Source organism: Dryobates pubescens, chromosome 30 (assembly GCF_014839835.1).
Source record: "Dryobates pubescens isolate bDryPub1 chromosome 30, bDryPub1.pri, whole genome shotgun sequence".
Lineage (NCBI taxonomy): Eukaryota > Metazoa > Chordata > Aves > Piciformes > Picidae > Dryobates > Dryobates pubescens.
In genome coordinates, this window is record NC_071641.1 from 1,493,364 (window position 1) to 1,501,194 (window position 7,831).

Genomic DNA, 7,831 nt, shown 5'->3' on the forward strand with positions numbered 1-7,831 from the left:
GGGTGAGAGAAGTGTGTGTAGTTTGTTTTTTAAATGCTCATAGCAGATGTAAACTGTTTATGTGGAAGGTGGTTTCTACAGTCTGTGTACAAAGATTTGTGAAAAAAGCTTTTTCATTTTTTCTAACTATGACTGTAAGCAGAACTGAGTATTAAGAGACAGCCTATCCCAGTATGATTCCTGCTGCAATAAGCACCTGAGTTGCAATATTTTTAAAGCAAGAAGATGACTGCTCAGTCAGCCAGGATCAGGTAACTACAGATGTCATACATTTGTCAGTGTACAGAGCTCCCAGAAAGTAGCAGAGTGAAGAAAGAGAGTATTATTCCTGACTTTTATTTTAGGTAGTGTATATAGAACAATCAGATCTATGTTTAAAGTTTTTCAACACTGTTTCAGTAGAAAGTCACAGTGTAAAACCAATTCAGGTACTTGGGTTGTAATGACACTTTAATACTATTTAACTATGTCACAAGGCCACACTTGGTCTTATGCTAGGCATTGTGTGTGGTGAAAAGGAGTTGTTAATTGTGTTGCATGGATTCGGTTCAGACTGTGTTTTACAACAGCTTTCTTAGGCAAGCCACAAAGTAGAAACATCCTCAAGTCTTTTCCTTTTACAAAAGTTAAAAAATGATCCTTGTCAAAGATAATAAAGCTGAACCTCAGCAAGATAATATATTCATCCTTTCCTTTATCCACTGGGCACTGAAAGAATAGTTTTATTTTTAAACGCCTATCTACTCTGTCAATCACCAAAGCTAAGTGCAACTACTAGTTCACAAATGAGATGTTTATTTTATTATTTCTTGCACCAAAATCTTGACTCTAAGTTGCTCTTTTGGGGGAGGAAGTGAAAAAGTAAAGGAAGTTGCATGTTCTTAAACTGTTCAAAGCCTAAGTTACAGTTACTTCCCAAACAGACGCCAGGTTAAGTCAATTAGAAAGAAATTGGATTGTACTGTAACCCAGATAAAAGTTTTTAAAATAGAAACATTCTAATAATAAAGTTATATTTCTCAGTTACTGTGTCTGTGTAAGTCTGTAAAATGCAACATTTCTCACAAAAGCCTACCCAGCCACAGAGAAAAAGACAAGAAACAGCAGCCCTGCTTGGACTTTGGTTTAGTATTGATTTGGTTTATACTGGAGTGGATGATCTCTGTGGTCCCTTCCAACCTAAGCCAGTCTATGATTCCTCAAGTAAAACACTACCAAGTCAGTGAGGTTGGGCTGTGATCTTCCAAAACATTACAAATTAACCTGGAAGACAGCTACAGCTGTCATCTTGCCCACATAGCTTGCACGTTACCCACTTCTCTCCTACTGTGATAGTGCTCAGAAGCGATTCAAAGAACCTGCCCAAAGCGTTCTGACAAAATTGACCATGCATCTTTGGAAATTAAGTTGAAGCACAGTTACCACAGTCTGCCGTTTTAGATGGCACCTGGATAGGCTGCATGCTCACAGAAAAGTGACATTCACTAGGATCTGGATGCCCCATTCCCAGATACATTTTTTAAATCATAGTTCATCCACGCACCAAGGGCAAGTCCTGTCTGACTGACCTCCTAGCTTTCTGTGATGGTGTAAGATGTCATCTCTCTGGACTTTTGTAAAGCCTTTGACACAGTCCCCCACAACATCCTTCTCTCTATGAGATAGGGATTTGATGGGTGGACTGTCCAGCAAATGAAGAACTGGTTGGATGATCACATCCAAAGGAAGTCCACTGGGTTTGGGAGCTATGATTAAGTGGGGTGCTTTGCACCCATTATACATTGGCCTTGGACACATTGTCTAGAAATGCCTTAAGTAGAGTGACCAGAAAGCAATCGGGGCTCTCCCCATCATCTTGCTCCTGCTCCTGCCCTCGCTCCTGCTCTGGCTCCCGCCTTCATCTTGCTCACTCCACTTGGACCTGGCTTCTCCCCAGACCCTGCCTGCCTGAGGTCCTCCTCCCTGCCTGCCGTGAAACCTGCGACTTTGTGGCGGTGCTGCTGCTCACGAGTTTCCCCTCGTAGCAGCCGTGTCTACGGACACTTTGATTCTGGCAGGTCCTTTTCCTTTGGATCGTGCTGCATTATCCACAAACTGGATTATAAACCTGCGGTCTGCCACCACCAAGACCCCTAGGGACTGTCGCCAAATTCCTGCTCCGTCCTCAGGAGTAGAACCTGGCGTTCTCATTGACTCCCTAGGGTTCCTGGCTTGCCTCTGATCCTACGTGGGGTGAGGCTATTTTGTGGCTTAGCCTTTTCCACTTTCTGAATTCTCTGAATTGTACTAAAATGTTGCCCATAAGCGTCCTGGTAGAATTTGTGACCAAATAGAACCTGTCAATAATCAAGTCAGTTTTATACCCAATTTTGGGGTGGGTTGTTGGGAAAAGTAAAGATAACTACATTTGTATAAATCCTGCCTCGTTAATTCAGCCCCGATCAAATCAGTGGGGAAGGACTGTTTAGAAGTGCTTGTGGTGGTAGGACAATGGGCATTGGTTTGAAACTGGAGCAGGGTAGATTTATGTTGGACGTCAGGAGGAAGCTCTTTACTATGAGAGTGGTAAAAGACTGGGCAGCCTGACTGAATCAGAGGTGTCCCTGCTGACTGCAGGGAGGTTGGACAAAATGGTCGTTGAGGGTCCCTTCCAACCCAATGCAATCTGTGAATAACAAAAAACACCTGGGAGCAGTATGGACACTGACTGGGCTCTTACAGGTCAGCTTCCTGCTTGAAACAAAGTGTTCTGACTGACACGGAACGTTATAGGCCAGGAAAACAACAGATTAATTGAAACCTGGACCTCTAATTAAGGCTGTACACAGAAAAACACAATCATTTTGAGATGCTCCTACCAGTTAAAGAGAGTGTGTTTTTAAAGCACTTATTGGCATCTGATCCCACGCTTCTACCTCAGCAGTTAAAGCAGTCTCCACCCTCCCACAGGAGACCTGAACACATTTGTTTTGTTTCTAAGAGAACTGCTGGAAATATTCAACAGGATATTCAAAGGGATGGCCATCAATTAGAGCAGTTAGGAGGTCAAAGAAATTACCACTTCTCTCATCTCTAATAATCCTTCCAATGCCACTGGCTCTCTCAAACCACTGGAGCAAAATCCTGCTCTTCTCTCCCTTTATTCTGCGTCACCAGATAGCTGCCTCTATTCGTTCTTACCTCAGACTAATGCTGATTGTTTCCATACAGCCTGTCTGAAGTGGTTGGAGTGGACTATTTTCGTGCTCTCTGCAGTGAGCATGGGCATTATTTTGTTAATTTTTTTTATTTATTTTTTTTTTTAAGAAAAAAGTAATCCCAGAAAATGATTTCATTACATGAAACATACAACAAGCTCTTAAAAATAGATCCTGTTGTGACATGAACAAAATGTCCTTTCCCATGTTGTTGCTAATGCCACCTGCTATCTAGCCATGCTTCTTTTATTCTCATCTCTTGAATTTTCATTTGTACATCTCTTCAAGTAGAGAGAGAAACAAGCAACGAGAGTTAAATGCAGTCATTGGCTTGACAAGCCTTTTCCCCCCTCACTGCCTCTGTCCTAGCACCACCACACACTGCAGGCAGGTAAAAGTGGGCTTGAATTTTTCATAAACTTGTGGAAAAAATACATACAACAAGGTTGGGGTTCCTTACAGTATTATGAAAGAGGAAGAGGTTTTTCTGAGCTGAAAGGGAGAGAGAAAGAGGAGGAAGTCACTTTAAAAGACAAATGTGATAGGTAGGAGGAATTTGCTGTGTGCTGGTGTGAGATGAGGGAAAACCAGAGAGTGAGACATAAGGCAGCAGAGAAAAGGATGGGGGTGTTGCTGCCTGCTGTTTCTTAGAGGCTTCAACCTACAAAACATCAGGATATACATGGCCTGACACATTCCATCCTTAAACCATGCTTTAGACACATGATTTGAAGCCTAGTTACTGATTTTGAAATAATAGCCTTCAAGGCTAAGGCTCCCAAGCAATTCTCCAAACTGTCCACAGTATTTGTTCAAACCACAGTAACTGTGCTACAGGGGTGTGTCAGCAACAGAGACTTCTGTGTGCTTTTGGTACTTGGTCTCTGCTTGGTGACTGGCAGAAGCCAGCCAGGCACCAGCAGTTCTGCCTGGACTCTACCCCAGCTGACAATCAGGTGGTTCCCACAATAATACTTTCCTTTACATTACTTTGCTGTTTCTATCTGCTTCCCAATCTCCCTCCTTCTTTCTGCCAATTCAGTATGTTCATGAGCTTCTCTCATGCAACAAGCATCCTTCCTTGGCCCCAGCCTGCTAGTAAGTCACTGCATTGCACCAGTGGCTTGCAAAATGTCTTTCTTTTGGGCTGGGGGTAACTGCTGCATTAAGATGGCAGATGATCCACCTGCTTCATTTACTCCTCACCAGGTGGGCAGAGAAGATGGAGCATTATACTACACATGCACAATACTAGCATTTACTCACACCCCAGCAAAGCTCAACCTGTCTGCTTGAGCCATACTACATGTTTGGGGAGCAAAAGGTCAGTCAATAGTCTTGTGTTTAGTCCTGCTTCCAGCAGAAGTCAGGAAGTGATCATGTCTCAAGTGCAACTTGGCACTGGTGAGGCCACACCTTGAATACTCTGCTCAGTTTTGGGCCCCTTACTACAAGAAAGACACTGGAGCATGTCCAGAGAAGGGCAATGAAGCTGGTGAAGGGTCTAGAGAACAAGTCTTGTGAGAAACATCTGAGGAAACTGGGATCATTTAGTCTGGAGAAGAGGAGACTGAGGGGAGACCTCATTGCTCTCTACAACTACCTGAGGGGAGGTTGGAGTGAGGTGGGGGGGGGTCAGTCTTTCCTCCCTAGTATCAAGCAATAGGATGAGAGGAAATGGCCTCAAATCACGCCAGGGGAGGTTTAGTTTGGATAGTAGGAAAAATTAATTTACTGAAAGGGTGGTCAGGCATTGGAGCAGGCTGCCCAGTGAGGTGGTGGAGTCACCATCGCTGGAGGTGTTCAAAAAATACATCGACATGGCACTCTGGGACATGGTTTAGTGGCCATGTTGGTGTTCGGTTGATGGTTGGACTTGATGATCTTAGAGGTCTTTTCCAACACAAACAAGTCTATGTTTCTGTGTTTCTAATTGCACATTTGGGCCATACAGACAAAAGACATTGTGTGAATATACAGCTGTGTGCAGTGCAAGAGATTCTGACCTTACAGCATGCAGATCTGTGGTCAGCTTCAATTACCTGAACAATAACTCAAAGCCTCACAGGAGCTGGCTGTGCTGGGACGAAAAAAGTCCTGTCTTTCACAACTGTGTGGTGATGGTGCTGTGGTAATCTCCACTGCAGCCACCTCTCTGGGCCAGTTGGCTGCTGGGGCTTTTGCTCCTGGCATAGCATGCCACTTGTTCAGCTGGCTTTACACCACCCAGGGGGCAAACTCACCCATCACCATTCCTGCTTCTCATGCCTGTTCACAAATGGAGAGTGGACCAATAAGGAAAGGTCAAAGGTCTGTGTTTCTAAGAAGACATCTGCAGCCCATCACCCCTCAGCTGGAGAATGAGGGCAACCTTGGTCAAGCGTTCCACACTTCAGAATAATTGTCACAAGAATATTGCACATATGGCAATTGCCCTTTGTTGCAGCACAGCTTGGGAAGGCATCACAGACCTCTGCTACCAAATGAATTTCTGATCTCCCACAGCCACCACTGTTCAGGCTATTTTTGGAAAAGAGGGAGTGCTGAACATTGGTCATCTGAACACCATGCATACATGGAAACTAAATGCACATGCACACAGAGGCAAACTACAGCTCAGGTGTGCACACTAGGAAAGGGTCAAGAAAGCAACTGAAAGAAGGGTTGGTTTTGATCCAAGTTTGTTCTGGTCTGCTTTAAGGTTCTCTCACTACTAGATAGAAATCTCAATTCAAAATAATCTACCGACAAGATAGTCCCTGAATTGTATATACACCTTCCACTGAAAATCACTTTTGGCCTCAGAGAACATAAGAAATTCTTCTCCCTTGCAGAAAACAGGAAGTTCAGAAGAGATTTTAAAACTTTTCTTAATGAGATGAACAAACGGCCAGAAAAACGAAAAGATTTTGTCATGGACCAGCATCACCTCCAACCTAAAAGGCTTACTCTGAGTAACTCACCCACAAGGGAGCCTTTAATTGTTTCTGTGTCAGCCTGCTTGGCCTACCAACCATCCTGTCCAGGGTATAAACCATCTCATTTTTAGGAGGTCACCTTTAATTATCACACCCTCTGAAGCTTTGTGCAGACACCTGTTCAAGAGGAGCATGTGAAGTCACCAGTTTTGCATGCCACCAGGGTATGCCATGGTGTTCATGCCAGGCTACATTGAGGCCACCCCCAAGCAGAAGCCCTTTGTAAGGGATTAGCCTGAGGAACCCAGGGATGGATCAGACATCATCCAAAACCTGGTGACAGAAGCAAAAACAATTGGGATTTATAGGAACTAAACCCATTTCTGTGCCAAAAGCCATGACTACCCAGCTCCTTGTCTCACCTGTGGCTGCCAGCATGGCTGTGCACTTCTGGGCCTGCCTAGGCTCCCTACTGACCCTACAAAAGATTTGCTGTAATGGGGATATGTTAAAAAGCTCTATTTTACATAGCAGCTTTGAAAAGAGAGTCTTCTAAATGGAGGGACAATCTCAAAGAGCAATTCATGAGCCCATACCACCTCATCCTCCCCTTGTCCAGTCACCTGAAGGCAGAGGAGTACTTCAGCCATGCTGGGAACTCACTAGTTCAGAGAAAGGGTAGAGGGAACCCACTCCACCAGCAAACACCCTGCTGATGTGTCAAATGTTTTATCCATTAGCAAATAACGAAATTAAAAGGATAATCACAACTATAATGAAGGGCCCATAACTCCTTTGTCAGTTAATTTAATTGCCACAATAAGCACAGTGAATTGGCAGGAACAAGCTCTCTTGTAGAGTCTGCTTCTAGCTGAAGAAAATATTATCAAGCATTACCTAGATTTCCCTATTGAAGGGGGCGCTGAAGGCTGCAGGCAGAAGGCAAAAACCTCGGTCCAAATGATCTAGCAGGAACATTTCCCAGAGGACAGGCAGAAGTTTAAGTTTCCAGAAGTATAGAAGGGGAGAATAAAAAGCAATACATAATTGAGGGAGTTGAAACAGATTAACATGGCATGTGCTAATGAAGGGACCAGGACAGCAGTATCATTTCTATTCCTATCTATTCTTCTAGTGGGCTTCAGTAACTTCTTAGTTTTGTTAACCATTTGTTAACAAGGAAATCAAGGTGCCTGTCCCACCTCAATATTGTACAGCATTCCCATTTTGTAGGATATGCCATTGAAGGACTTACAAGAACCAGATTTTTTTTCTTTTATTTTAGGGATGGGGGCTTCTCTTCCTAGACATAAGCTAAAATACTTCCTGTACACAGTCAGAGTGTCCAGGAGGCAACACATGCAAGTCAGTTCAGAAGCCAGTTTGCACGAAGCAGAAACAGTTCCCTGCACAGAAGGAAACATCAGGTTGGCATAAAAGCCAGTGTGATTCCAGAGTCAGCCCAGCAAGTGTGTACCCTGTCTGTACATTCGGGGTTTAGGGGGGGGAAAAATCCTTGAAGGAGACAGAAATTGGCAGATGAAGCCAGACGGAACCATTTTGCCACTAGGTGGGGATGGCTGATAATGAATTGGTGCAGCATGGTCTCAGTCCCTGTCCCCCGCACTTCAGCAGGTCTCACTCCCCTCAGGATGCATGTCCCCCTCGGAGCTGTGAGTGTTCCACCTAAACACATTCTGTGTTTTACCAGAGACA